Below are 16429 nucleotides of genomic sequence, written 5' to 3'. Positions count from 1 at the left end.
TGATGGCCGTCTGCTTCACCAAAGGCGAGTGGTACGGCGGTGATGACACAACAACCAACGACCCTTACATCCAACGGTGATAGAATTGCATTCGATTTTCACAATGTATTTACTAATTTAGCTAGGTCTTAATAACTTATTGAACACACATCATATAGATATAATCATTACACATCATTCATCATGTCCACAATGAGGAGTACTTGTTATAACCACAATGCTAGACACTAACAAAACAACTGTGTCAACTGATGAATTGACACAAGCAGGTACATAGATAGCATAATAAAGGTTCTGCTCCTGTCGGAGTCATAACCTCATGGTGTCTCAAGACACCGATTAGTTAGCAAGCCGCACGGCCTACAACGCAATAGTCAGCAAGGGCCCAAATGACTGAGGCCTAGCGAAAGCCGAGCAGAGCAGGCCAGGCGCTGAGGCTAGGGGTGTTCACGACCCCTTCCTCCAACACAGGTCACGCGATGCTCAGATGCGTGACCTCTCCCATGTCACGACCCCTAAAAGGGATGGGGAGAGGTCAGGGCCCTATAACACCCCTAGGTGTTATGAGCTTCTTTAAGCACCGAGATTTAGGTTCGAGAAGGATTAGCCTAACAAGTTTTCGGGTTTTAAAAATTTATAATGTGCATGAAATGATAAGCGAATCCTATGTGACTCACTTTTGTGGTTGAGAAAAATCGAAAATACATAGTGTTAACTAGTGCTCTTGGGAGCTCAAAAAAATCAAATTTGACGTCAAGATAAGCTCTTTTCATTAAGTCGGCAAACACTTGAACTCTTGTTAAAATACCATTTTGGCGAATTATATTGAGCAAAATAGTTAAATGATGCTTAAATATTTTGCTCCAATGGGTTAGTATAAGGTATGGACTATTGCATGAAGTGTTTGTTGGTTAAAGTTAACAAGGTTTAGACCTATTAAAAATTGATGACAAAAGAGTCAATGGTTACTTAGCCCCAACTGAAATCCTTAACTTTTCTAATTATGGAAGGGTAGTAGGCAATGACATTTTGGAAGGGTAGTAGTCACCGTGTGGATGCTCCCGCTCATTTAACGTAGCCTTGGTCAAGGTTGTCCGAGCCTTGAGACCGCTGCCCCCGTCCACCTTGCCGCCAACGAAGTCGCGCCGCTTCACAAGCTTATACGCGCGGTTCATGATACCCCGCCTCGATTTAGTGCTCCAGCAGCTAGGATTGGAGGCTCACTAGCAGCCCGACCCTCACTTTGGTGCAACTGAGCACTACTAGCCACCAATTTGGTGTTTTCTCGCCGCCATCCAGGTGCACTGTCGTGCTAGTGAAATTATGTTAAGGTCTGAATGGGTTCAATTGTTTGTATCCATGAGCTAGCTAGGAGTTCCTTGAAGTTAAGTTTTGGCCTTCTAGTTCTTTGTTTGTCACGGCCTTTACCTCCATCAACTTTATGGGCATCCTTCTTCTCCCCATCTTCATAGACATGCACCAAAGAAGGATCCTTGGTGTAGGATCGAGATGGTAGACTAGAGGGGGGGTGAATAGTCTTTTCTAAAATTAATCGCGTCGGCTAGCCGAAACAAGTACGGAACTAAAACTATCGGTCTAGCCAAAACTACACCCCTCTATCTATGTTCTCTAGCTAAAGCTCACCTAACCAATTCTAGGAGTAAGGTCACATAAACCTATGCCACTAGTACTTTAAGCAACAAGGGAGCTCCTACACACGCTAGTAAGCAAAAGCACAAGGCCACCTAATGCTCACTAGCAATGCTCAATAACAAGGCAACCAATGCCAAATTAGAGAGTGCAAATACTTAGCTACACAAACTAAGTAAAGTGACTAACAAGGTTACACAAACTAAATTAGTCATGCAAGGGAGCTACTTCTATGCTACACAAGCAAGAAGATAACTAGTAAGCTACACAAGCTAACTAATTACAAGAGCAACTACACAAGCACAATGTATATGAAAGTAATTACAAGCTTGTGTAACGAGGATGCAAACCAACAGGAAGAACAAGGTTGACACGGTGATTTTTCTCCTGAGGTTCACATGTTTGCCAACACGCTACATCCCCATTGTGTTGGCCGCTCACTTGGTGGTTCGGCGGCTAATTGGCATCACCCACCAAGCCCGCACGTCGGGCACCGCAAGAACCTACCCCGAAAGTGAGGGTAGCTCAATGACACACTCAACTAGAGTTGCTCTTCATGGCTCCCATGGGGCGAGCACAATGCCCCTCATGAAGCTCTTCTCCGGAGTACCGCACAAGCTTCTTGCGGACTTCAACGGAGACCACCACCAAGCCGTCTAGGAGGTGGCAACCTCCAAGAGTAACAAGCACCACCGGCTTGCAACTCGATCACCTAGTACCACTCGATCCAACCTCATGATGCAATCGCACTAGAATCGCTCTCTCACACAATCGAATGATCACTATCAAGTATATGTGAGATGGAGGGCTCCCAAGCACTACTACATAAGCCACCAAGGCTCTAGTGTGCTCAGCTACTGGCCTAAGGCCGACCATGGCTTCTATTTAAAAACCCACAAACAAATAGAGCTGTTACCCCTTCACTAGGCAAAAGTCAGGACGACTGGACGCTTTGGTCCAATCGACCGGATGCTAGACCTCAGCGTCCGATCATGCGATGCACACCACGTGTCCCCTGCTTCAAATACTATTTGCCCAATCTCAACGGTCATCTATCGACCGGACATAGCAGCTTGAACTGACCGGACGTAGCAACCCCAGCGTCTGGTCGTTTCTAGTAAGGTACCAGATATGACTGGACATGTCCGGTCGATCACGATCGGACGTAGCACCAGCGTCCGGTCACTCTCTGGCCTTTCTGCTCTGCCTGCGTCACCACACGTCACCCTGATCGGATGCACACAGCCAGCGTCCGGTCACTTCCAGCACCAGCGTCCGATCGATGACCGATGCCTGCACGCTGTCTATCGCCATTGACCAGACGCAGGACCCCAGCATCCGATCACTATGTGACCAGCGTCCGGTGCACTCTATGAGGCCCTATCTTTTTGGAATAGGGCACCGGAATAGGGCGCCGGTGGAGTTTCAAACCCTTCTCACCTCTGTTCCATCGTCGAGTTGATCCATATCAACCCCAACTTCATCTCCTTTATAAATGTGCCAACACCACCAAGTGTACACCACTATGTGTATGTGTGTTAGCATTTTTCACAATCATTTTTCAAAGGATTAGCCACTCAACTTGCCACGCCACTCAATCCTAGCGATGATGCAAAGTTAGATCACTCGAGTGGCACTAGATGACAGATATGCAAATAAGTTTGCCCTCTTGATAGTATGGCCATCTATCCTAAACCCGGTCATCAACTTCTCTACACACCTATGATCAGTGAAATAAAATGCCCTAGGTTATACCTTTGCCTTGCGCATTCCATTCCATCTCCTCCAATATTGATGCAACACATGCACCAACATGATCAACAATGATATGATCCACTTCATATCATCACATGATCATATTGGTTCATCGATCTTAACATCACTTGCTTTTCACCATTGCCTTCGTCCATAGACGCCAAGTCTTGCTCAAGCTTCACCGCCACGTGGTCTATCGCTCTAAAGCCTCTGACTTGCCCTTCACGCTTGCAACCGGTCCATCAAGCCAAGTCTTGTCTTGATCTTCTCCACCTTGATCACATGACTCAATGTCATGTCTCATGTGCAATAAGCTCCTTCATCATCACATGTGTGAGCTTTGCAACATCTCCAAGCCATTTTCACCTTCATGGCATATGTTGCTCACACACATGTACCTGTGGACTAATTACCTGTGTATCTCACATAAACACAATTAGTCCACCTAGGTTATCACTCAATTACCAAAACTACACAAGGACCTTTCAATTTCCCCCTTTTTGGTAATTGATGACAACTCTACAAAGATATAGAAATTAAGCTCTTTTGGATTTATGTTGCTTGCCCAAGCAATTTTACTATGTGTAAATGATTTTGGACAAGTACCACAAACTCGAAATGGTAGTATTAGCTCCCCCTACATGTGTGCTAGAGTGTTTGATTTGAAATTCACACATATGCATAGATTGGAATTATGGGAGAGTAGTTACTACCAAATGATGCTAAGGTATATAGAATAAACCTTTGAAGCATGTACTAATCGGAGTTGCACCTTCAAGTTCATCCTTAGCACCATGGTTAGCTAGATATCACTTGGAAATAAAAAGCACTAGATACCTTGTGAGATCAACATTAAAAGCAAGGTACTAGCATTACTTGAAAAGCATACCAAGTGTCTAGCTAACATCCTATGCATGCTAGTTATCAAATCATCATTCAAGTTCTACAACTAGCATACACCACACAAGCATGCATATTAAATTTGAAAGCTTATGCAATGCAAGCAAGTACATGAATATGCACATATCTAATGCAATCAATCAAAGTTCATGAGCTTGCTCCCCCTACTTGTGTGCTTCTCTTGTCCAAGAATTTTGATCCATTTTTTTTCTTCAATGTTGCTTCCTCTTTATCCATGTCCATGTCCAACCTCTATTTCTTTGAGCTTTTATATCTTATCTCTCCCCCTTGTACAATCTCAATCTCAAAGCTTTCATATCTTTGCACAATCTCTCCCCCTTTGTCATCAATTTCCATAAAAGGTGAGCTTCTCATTGATTCAAAGGTATACGTTTGGGGTAGATTGTTGAGGCTTGAATCTTGCATTTTTTATGGACATCACTTGATTGTTGGAATGACACCACTTGTAGATACCACTTGTAACTTGTACCACTTGTATCTTGTGTAGGGCTTCTTAAGGTACCACACATAGGATCTTTGATCTTGATACCAATTTGTGTGACACCTCCCCCTATGTGATAGCATAGGTCATCCATTTGATACACTTGAGCTCTTGTAGGTGAGGGATGTATTCTTTATTTGATGATCACTTAAAGTTGAGGATTACTTGTGGAACCATTTTCTTGCATGATTGATATTATGTGTAGATGTGATATCACTTGAAAGAATCTTCTAGTATGGAACTACTTGTTGGATTTTTCAATAAAAACTATTTCTTGAACATTTGCTATCTTCATGAGTACCACTTATTGGATATCACTTGTGAGTTGATCTAGACATCATTTGTAGATTCTTGATAAAATACTTGAGTCTAGATACCATTTGAAATAAATAAACTAGATATCCATTTGCATTGTTGTCTTGTGCTTGTACACTTATCACTATCATGAGCTTCTATGATTGACTTGAACTAAATTGATTTGCCTAAGCTTCTAAGTCCGGTTTGAACCAATGACAAGCTTCTTCACACCTCTTGCAAGGGTTATCTTGCAAATGTTGTACTTGTCACTTGTTAGCAATCCAAACTGAGTCAAGTACTTGGGTTCACTAGCTCATGAACAAATTTATGTACTAACAACTAGATCAAGTAATCATTCAAACAATAGTGGTAGGCTATGAATTTAAGCATTTCATTTGTTATGCATGATCCTATGAAGCATGTACTATATGCACTAACTGCATACTAGTAAGGGATGAAATGATCATGCACATTACAATGATACCTTTGCTATGTTGGAGTAGAGGATAGTCATATAGATTTCAATTTATTACTCCAATAGCAATGTGAAGTCCAATTATAAGCTTGGTGAAGACCAATAGATACTATGTTGAATTTCATTCTTCACCCATATGAAATGAATACCACTTATGATCAAGTGCACTTTCTTGTTGTGGTTGGGTTGCTTTATCTTTTGATCTTTGCTTGCATGAGAGCATCAATTTGAGAATACCACTTGAAATATCATGACTAGCTCTCTTTTGGGTGTTGCTTTCTTTTCTTGATCACCCTTTTGATTGCTTCAACTAAGCATCTCAAATGTTCCTTGGATCACCACTTCCATGTTAGTCTTTCAAGTACCACACTTGGTTCACCTACACATAGGCGGCAAGCCCCTACACTAGAGAGAAGTGACCTCTCTCCAAGAATCATTCTTGATACTCACTTGAAATGACTTGATTAATTGATCCAAGTGATGGACTTAACTTAGTGGGTAACCTTGATATCTTCTTTAAGTTCTTTTCTTTCTTCTTATTTAAGTCCTTTTCTTTCTACCAAATGATTTTCAATAGTCACTAGAACTTAAACTTCAACTTTATCTTGAGTTTGATCTTGATCTTCCAATTTGAGTACCAAATATATGCAAAGTACACTCCACAATCAAATGGCCTTGTACTCTTTGCTTGTCATGCTTCTAGATCATCTCAAAACCAAACTTAGGTCCCTCAAACACCTGTAAACATGTTTTCAACTGGAGGACCTTGGTTAGCTCATGATTATCCAACTTGCAAGCTTCAACTCAATTATTTGTAAACCATCAAATATATCCAATAAATTACCAACAACTTGAATTTGACACTTGTATGTTGTAGCATATTTGGACTTCACTCAATTTGTCATGACATTGGGACAATGATCATCACTTAGCAATACTTGGCTCAACTACATAATCAACAAGATGAATATCATTTGAACCAAGCCTCCAATGCCGATGGTACCTACAAATAATTATCCATTTTTTGATGATATCCAAATAACTTTGGGTTCTCTCAAGTTAGGTGCAACATACTTAGGCATAGCCTTAGTATGAATAATAGGATATTTTGCAATAGCAACCATAGAGGTACCATTACCACCCTTCCTAAGCATAGAATCATCATTAATTGAAATAGGCTTAGGGGTGTTACCTAGGGGATATGAATGTGCCATGTGTCTCCTTTCTCGGCATGAGTGGCACTTTCTCTTTGATTGAGCCTTCTCTTCCTTGCTCATATGGTGCTTCTTATTGCCTTGCCTCTCATGGATTGCTTGATCCTTTTTCTTAAGCTTGGTAGGCACTTAGAGGCAAAGTGTCCCATACTTCCACACTTAAAGCACTTGATGTGAGCATTATCTTTCTTCTCATCTTCATTCTTGCTCATCATCTTAGCATCTTGAGTTTCCATTGGATGCCTTGCCTTTCCACTCCTTCTTGTTTTCTTCTTCTTTATCATCAAATCACCACCATATTCATGGTTGATCTTGATTTGCTCTTGGGGTGTCTTCTCTTGCTTAACTTGTGGCTTTGGTTGAGGCTTCACTTGTTGCTTCACCAATTGCTTGGTTGGGCACATTGAGGTAAGATGACCCCAAGTGCGACACTTGAAGCACTTTACATGCCTTAGCCTCTCTTCTTCTTTCTTCAACTTGAGCTTTTCTTCATTGGGGCAACCATTTGCAAGATGTTCTACTTCATGGCACTTGAAGCACATGAAATAAGAGAGCTTCTCTTGTTCTTGCTTCTTCATCTTCCTTTCTCTCTTTCTTTTACCCTTTGTCATCTTCTTCTTGAAGCCAAGGCCACACTTGTCACCACAGTTTGTTTGAGTTTTCAACATGTGCTCAAATGTGACTTTTGAGTTGTAGCACCTCTCTAACTTGTTGCTCAATTTCTTCACTTCACTTTTGAGCTCAATGTTCTCCTTCAAAATGTTAGTCTCACAAGACATGAAAGTAGAACAAGCATCTATATGTGAAGAGTATGGCATATCTAATAAATCATCACAAGAGGTGGATACATGCTTCTTGCCGACATCACAAGGGTTAGCAACAATTTGTGATTTATCATTTTATCCATGTGATGAGCTCTTATTATTTTTAAGTTTCTTTGTAAACATTTTAATGAGAGAAGCATGTTGTTTAAATAATTCATCATGAGATGCAAGTAGTGTCTCATGATTTAATTTTAGCTCATCATGTGAAGATTTGAAAGCATCAAGTAATTTCTTATGTTCTTCATAAGAGTTTTTTAGAAATGAGTTTTTGTTTTCCAATTTCAATATTTTAGCTTTCTCATTTTCTAAAGACATGGTCATGCTAGCAAGTCTACTAACAAGCTCATCATATGAATCAACATGATCAACCACATTATCATTTGATACCTTGGTGTCACCTTGTGACATAAAACAATGTGGTGTAGTAGAAGAGCTTGTAGTAGCATCATCATCATGGCTTGAGCATGAACCAACATCGCCATCAAGTGTGCATGGGATAGCATCATCATTTGCAACACTTGTGACATTGTCATCAGCCTTATCAAGTGATCTTGTAGTGTGATCATCATCATCATCACTTGACCATGAGGTGGAGCAATCTTCCACAATTACCAAATTGTGGCTATGCTCAACACACTCATGCGCCTCCTTCTTGGGCTCATCCTCCTTTTTGAATTTGCCATCATCCCATGTGGAGGAATCACCGAAGGTGTCCTTGATGGACTCCCATATCTCATGAGCGGTTCCCGTGTAGTTTACTTGTTTCATCAAATCAAAACTCAATGCATCCATTAGAAAACAACAAGCATGTGCATCAAGTTTATAGAGAACTCTTTGAGCTTTGGTGAGATTTCTATGGTCCAAGACATGAGTGAGACCACTAGTGACAATCCACCAAAACTTAGGCCCTTTGCACAAAAATGATCAAGCATGTGTTTTTTCCAAAGTGCAAAGTTGTGCCATAAAAAATGTGTGCCTCACAAACATCTAGCCCACTAGATGCCATCCTCTCAGGTCGGTGAAGACCACAAATGAGAGACCTAGCTCCGATACCACTTGTAGGGTCGAGATTACGGACTAGAGGGGGGGTGAATAGTCTTTTCTAAAATTAATCGCGTTGGTAGTCAAAACAAGTGCGGAATTAAAACTATCGGTCTAGCCAAAACTACACCTCTCTATCTATGTTCTCTAGCTAAAGCTCACCTAACTAATTCTAGGAGCAAGGTCACACAAACCTATGCCACTAGTACTTTAAGCAACAAGGGAGCTCCTACACATGCTAGTAAGCAAAAGCACAAAGCCACCTAATGCTCACTAGCAATGCTCAATAACAAGGCAACCAATGCCAAATTAGAGAGTGCAAATACTTAGCTACATAAACTAAGCAAAGTGACTAACAAGGTTACATAAACCAAATTAGCCATGCAAGGGAGCTACTTCTATGCTACACAAGCAAGAAGGTAACTAATAAGCTACACAAGCTAACTAATTACAAGAGCAACTACACAAGCACAATGTATATGAAAGTAATTACAAGCTTGTGTAATGAGGATGCAAATCAATAGGAAGAATAAGGTTGACACGGTGATTTTTCTCCCGAGGTTCATGTGTTTGCCAACACGCTACGTCCCCATTGTGTTGACCGCTCACTTGGTGGCTCGACGGCTAATTGGCATCACCCGCCAAGCCCGCACATCGAGCACCGCAAGAACCTACCCTAAAAGTGAGGGTAGCTCAATGACACACTCAACTAGAGTTGCTCTTCATGGCTCCCGCGGGGCGAGCACAATGCCCCTCACAAAGCTCTTCTCCAGAGCACCGCATAAGCTTCTTACGGGCTTCAACGGAGACCACCACCAAGCCATCTAGGAGGTGGCAACCTCCAAGAGTAACAAGCACCACTGGCTTACAACTCGATCACCTAGTGCCACTCAATGTAACCTCATGATGCAATCGCACTAGAATCACTCTCTCACACAATCGAATGATCACTATCAAGTATATGTGAGATGGAGGGCTTCCAAGCACTACTACACAAGCCACCAAGGCTCTAGTGTGCTCAGCTACTGGCCCAAGGCCAACCATGGCTTCTATTTATAATCCCACGAACAAATAGAGCTGTTACCCCTTCACTAGGCAAAAGTTGGGACAACCGGACGCTCCGGTCCGATCGACCGGATGCTAGACCTCAGCGTCCGGTCGTGCGATGCATGCCATGTGTCCCCTGCTTCAAATAATGTTCACCCGATCTCAATGGTCATCTGTCGACTGGACGTAGCAGCTTGAACTGACCGGATGCAGCAACCCCAGCATCCGGTCATTTCCAGTAAGGTACCAGACATGACCGGACACGTCTGGTCGATCACGATCGGACGTAGCACCAGCGTCCGGTCACTCTCTGGCCTTTCTGCTCTGCCTGCGTCACCACACGTCACCCTGACCAGACGCACATAGTCAGCATTCGGTCACTTCTAGCGTCAGCATCCGGTCGATGACCGACGCCTGCACGCTGTCTATCGCCATTGACTGGATGCAGGACCCTAGCATCTGGTCAATGTGTGACCAGTGTCCGGTGCACTCTATGAGACCCTATCTTTTCGAAACAGGGCACCAGTGGCACCATTGGACTATCCGCACACTACGGGCGGACACTCCACCGGTGGAGTTTCAAACCCTTCTCACCTTCGTTCCATCGCCGAGTTGATCTATATCAACTCCAACTTTATCTCCTTTATAAATATGCCAACACCACCAAGTGTACACCACTATATGTATGTGTGTTAGCATTCTCACAATCATTTTTCAAAGGATTAGCCACTCAACTTGCCACGCAACTTAATCCTAGCGACGATGTAAAGTTAGATCACTCGAGTAGCACTAGATGACATATATGCAAACAAGTTTGCCCTCTTGATAGTACGGCCATCTATCCTAAACCTAGCCATCAACTTCTCTACACACCTATGACCGGTGAAATAAAATGTAGGTTATACCTTTGCCTTGCGCATTCTATTTCATCTCCTCCAATATTGATGCAACACATGCACCAACATGATCAACAATGATATGATCTACTTCATATCATCATGTGATCATATTGGTTCATCGATCTTGACATCACTTGCTTTTCACCGTTGCCTTTGTCCATCGGCGCCAAGTCTTGCTCAAGCTTCACCGCCATGTGGTCCATCGCTCCAAAGCCTCTGACTTACCCTTCACGCTTGCAACCGGTCCATCAAGCTAAGTCTTGTCTTGATCTTCTCTACCTTGATCACATGACTCAATGTCATGTCTCATATGCAATAAGCTCCTTCATCATCACATGTGTGAGCTTTGCAACATCTCCAAGCCATTTTCACCTTCATGGCATATGTTGCTCATACATATGTACCTATGGACTAATTACCTATGTATCTCACATAAACATAATTAGTCCACCTAGGTTGTCACTCAATTACCAAAACCACACAAGGACCTTTCACTTGGCCAATTCCCCTTGCCCAATGGGATCAATCAGCCTTTGCTTTGGTTGGAGAGATTTCACCTGCCCCCATTGTCTTCTGGAACTGTGATAACTTTGTTGTCCTATGGAATATCTTCTATTTGCAATTCATCAACAAACAACCTTGTCTTCACTTGAGGGCTCCACATCTCTCTTAGGCATTCAAGCTTTGAGCTTTGAGTGAATCGGCTAATGCATGCCAATTTGAAACCTGTTTGCCATCAAGACCAATTGAATCTAATTGGTCCATCTATTGAGCTTTAGAAAATCTCAATCGTCCTTTATCAATGGCTGATTAGATCACTCGACAAAACACATTGCAATCAGAAGTATTATGATAAAATGAGTTATGCCATTTGCAATATATAAGCTCTTATAAGTTGTTAATAGATGGCAAAGTATTATGATCAATGATTCTAATAAAATTATTCTTGAGCAAGATATCAAAGATATGATCACAAAAAGTAAAGTCAATGGTGTACTTTGATTTGTTTAGCCAATTTTTTTGTGGAGTCGGCTTTAAAGCTAGGCAAATGAATGGATTAGATTTATTATCAATCCATTCGGCCACACCTTTGCAATTGCTTATAGGAAGCTTTAGCTTTGATGAAGTACCACCATCGGCCTTGCCATATGGCACAATGTGTTCGCCGATAGAATCTAAATTTATTTTATCATTAACAAATAAAATGCCATTCTCAATCGGTCTTTTGCAACTACTAGCAAAGATATCTCTAATAGATGCAAAAATTGATATAGTATGCCCAGATTGGAATTTGAGCAAAATATTTGTATTTTCTACCTTGTCGATCATGTTGTTGAAATGCACGTCCTTGATTTGAATGATGTTGCTCTTTATCTCTAGAGAACGGTCAACAATAGGTGCCAAAACATTCGAAGATGCATCGGCGGCTGCTAGAACCAACAAAGTCGGCTAGGCTGACTGGAAATCGGCTAGGCTGACTGGGAAGTCGGCCAAGCTGACTCAGGGCAGGTAGGAATCAGCTTAGCTGACTTCAAAGTTGGATCAGTCGATTCTGAGCAGGCAAACAACCCTCCTTTGTTGCTTGCAGGGGTTTGATCTCCATCAATGATGCGGTAATCACTAGATAAGTGTACAACCCCTTTAACTTCTAAAAAATCAAGTCAAGCTATTTTCTTGCGCTTCTCATGCTTTTCTATAGCAAGACTTGTTTCTTGATATGTGATTGATTCAGAAAGGATATTGTGTTGTTCGGCTTTTATAGCCAAACCTTTGCTCACATCTGAATCAATTTCTTCTTTCATGCTCACTAGCAATCCTCTTTTGGCCGATGACTCAACTGTGATCGGTCTTTTCTCATTGGTCTTTCCAAAGTATTCATAGAATTGCTCCTCTAATTGAGACCATGAACCAACAATACATTGGGGCAAAGGTGCAAACCATGCAAAGGCAATACCGGTAAGGAGTAAAAAAAATTTATAGTCCCATATAGTCTTCTTTACCAGTAAAACCCAACTATGAGAGATATATACTAATGTGTTCCACAACGGTTTTATCATCTTCACCACTAAACTCATAAAAAACAGGTACCCACCAACCATTAGGAGTTTTCAAGTAATCAATGTGTAATAGGTATGGTCTATAATACGCGGGCACCTTCCATTTAGAGGAGCCATATGGATTTCTAGTATGGTCTCAATCTTTATTGATTTGGCTTGATTTGAGAGCAACATATAAAGCCAAATCACGACTGTTTGCTGGTGCACACGTTGCTGAATTTTTATTGATTCGGCTATAATTATTAGCAACATGTGAAGCCGAATCATGAGAATTAGCACTTGAATGCCTTGCTGAAATTTTACTAATTTGGCTATGGTCAAGAGCGAAATATGAAGCCAAATTGTGGGCATTAATCTTTGCATAAGGTGTAGAATTTTCATTGATTTAGCTATGGTTACTAGTAATACGTGAAGCCGAATCATGAGCATTAGCACTTAAATATGCTGCTGAATTTTCATTAATTTAGCTCAAGATGGGAGTAACATATGACGCCGAATTATGAATATGAGCATTGGCATATGATGTTGAATTTTGAGAGCAATTGGCTAAATAATTTGCATTGTCATAGCCAATTCTCTTATTCATCAACATGTCTTATGGTGAAACCACATATTGTGAACTTATAGCTGATAAATAAGGATTTACATGTTGCATGTTGCTAGTAGCATCAAAACTTGAAGAATTTACAATTGACATCGACTCTTGACCATAATATCCATAATTATGATGGATGAGGAGCATTATCAAAAGAATCAGCCGATGCAACATATCTAGTATCACTATGACTAGCAACATCAACATGAGAACTCATAGAACTTGCAAAATAACTATTGGGATCATAAGATGCATTTGCAAGTTGTACCTCGAGGTAATTGTAGTAGTTTTGTGATGAACCACCTTGGTACTCCATGATTTAGAACTTGACCGCATTACTGAATTTTCCAATAAGCAGCACAAGTTCTTACAAAATTGCAAATAAAATCATAAGGGGTCAAAACTAGATGCGATCGGCCTTTTAGGCTAGATGCAACGGTAATGCCGAGCACGAGAAGATAGATCAGCGAGGAGTAAGCCTAGGTCACAAACATTGGCTAAAAGTGTGTTGATATCAGAGGTGCTCCGAATCACACACCAGCAGGGCCTTGGACGTCCGAGTCGCTACGGATTGAAGAACGCAATAAGGATGACACTCTTTCATGGTGAAGAACAGAGAGGTTCACAAGCAAACCACCAAAGGATAACCAACATGCTTGTGTGACGAAGAATCAACTAGTTTTTAGGCAAACTAGCAAAGAAACCGTTGAATCTCTCGTCCAGGAGGAATCCTATGAGGACAAGGATGTCGTTGGGTTGCGCTAGGTCGGCTGGCAAGCCTAGGACGCCATCCTTGGTCGTGGACCAAGGGATGAGAAGCATGGAGGTTAGAGAAGAGGGTAAAAGGGAGTTTGTAGATTAGTTTGTATGATGATTGGATAGTTGAGAACACAATCAGCCATGATCATCTCGTATATATAGAGGGGATGGTGTTATCCTAATAGAAAACAAGTCCAAATCGTAATCTCCAAGTTTTCCACATCCAAAACAGGCCCAAAACTGACTTGGGGGTCAAACCGGCTCAAAAACAGCAGAAAAGTCAGTTTAGCCGACTTCCATGGGCCCATGACATTGTTTCTAAGCTGAAAACAGGGGGAGTTGGCTTAGCCGACAGGGTGACTCGGCTAAACCGACTAGTTACTGGAAATTTCGGGTGAAAAGCTTCCAAAATTCATAATTAATTCATCTGGACTCCAAGTGAAGCAATCCATATATATTTTTCGATCAGCCCGATGAGAGAAACACAATGGTGAAGTCCATTCTTGCATTTGAGAAAGTTGGTCAAGTCAGCTTAGCCAACTTAGGGAGTCGGCTAAGCCAACTCTGGCTGGTTCATCACCGAAAAGTTATTTTCTTTCGCCTAAGCGCCAAATATGATGATCCAAGTGTGCTTTTAGGTCATCTTAAGGACAGAGGCAGTGATGGTGATGTCAATTATGCACTCTGGACAATTTTGGGTGTTAACAAGATGTTTCATACAATACCATTGTGAGCTGCAAAGCTATTTTGCTGCTACCTTTAAATGAAGGGTGGGGAGTACAGTACTTCTCCCCTCCGTTTCCATCCATAAAAACAATATAGCACTTAAAATGCTTAATTCATGTTTTTTCGACTGAGATTGTTCCAACTAGTGTTTAGTTTAAGAGGACCGAACCATCCTTGTTTTCTCTTTGGTTGAGCTCCTTGAGTCAAAAGAGATGGATGTAGTTTTTAACACCGTGATCTATAGTTGCTACGGACCCACCTATCAGAAATGGACCCCTAACACCCAGCCTCATCGGTCACCGCACATCTCTTCTCCTTAGTTCTTCTTGAGGACCCGCACGTCTATGTTCGCCACCCATCCGATCTAACCCTGTCAGCCCGCTTGCATCGCTTGCTGTAGCACCTCCCCCACCATGCCGCTTGCTGAAGCAAAAGCTTGCCTATGTCATAGTCGGAGCACCTCTACACCATGCCATTGCTAAAACATCAGCGTTGCCCCCACCCCAGCGATAGATCTAGCGGTGCCCAAAGCGAAAGCTACAGACGGACGAAGAGGGCATTGACAAGGGACAAGTCTATCCCCTTGTTTTGGAGGGATGAACTCGCCTCGAATATTTAAGGACTATGCCTCCTAGGGACGGTTTCATACTCTACCATTTCAAACCCAAAATCATGGTTTTTGGGACTGCCATCCCCAGTGAGCCCCTTGACTAGAGGCACGCTAGGAGTATCCGAGAGACTCTCCCATCCATCAAAAAACATGTGCTAGTGCCATACCACATCCTACCTAGGCCATGCACGTTTTATCACGGCACTTGACATTTCACACGCACAACTCAAAGCGTGTGCTCGTGGCTCGCCTTTCACGTCTTTCAAGCCTTCATGATATTAGCAACACCTATGGGCTTAGAAAGAACGAACCAAACCACCTAGGCAATAGGACAAGAGAAAAACAAGTGAGAGATTGTTTCTTCTTATCACAAAAATAACACTTTGGACACCTAATCCAGTTTTTTTTGCCATGTTTCCTTTTTTAAGAATTGTATTATTTTGAAGGAACCACATAAAGATCTTTACCTTAGGAGGAACTTTTCGTTTCCAAATCATGTTATGGTTTAGACCTACACCATTCGATGTTAAGGCATTATAAAAAGATTTTACTGAAAACTTGCCATTTTTATCCAAATTCCAACTAATCAAATCCTCATCCTCATACAGAGCAAAGTCATTAACCTCAGACATAACATACTCTCATAGTTGTCTTAGCTCATAATATAGCCGTCTTCTAAAAGAAAGTAGGAAGTTCAAATTCTTATATCATAATATGGCCTCATCCGATATTTCTTGATGTTCACATAAACAAAAAATGACAGTGTAGATTTTTGCATCATGCATACAAAGATCTCTCCAAAAGCGTGTACTGCAACCGTTTATGATCAATACTTTCTTTCCTTATAAGTAGATATTCTTAATCTTAAGCAAGTTAGCACAGACAGGAGAGCCATTCTGTGCTACGATTCATAATAGACTGATTCACAAGATACTTTTGCTTTACAATATCCTACCAAATCCTTTTTCCCCTTTTAAGTCTCTACCACCGTTTTCACAAAATTCTAATATTTTTTTATATCCTTAATACCCAGACTGCCTTTCGTCTTACTCTTATAGATGTTGGTCCATTTGATCAA

This window comes from Miscanthus floridulus, chromosome 2 (genome assembly GCF_019320115.1).
Source record: "Miscanthus floridulus cultivar M001 chromosome 2, ASM1932011v1, whole genome shotgun sequence".
Classification (NCBI taxonomy): domain Eukaryota; kingdom Viridiplantae; phylum Streptophyta; class Magnoliopsida; order Poales; family Poaceae; genus Miscanthus; species Miscanthus floridulus.
Note: the sequence above shows the minus strand (reverse complement) of the source record.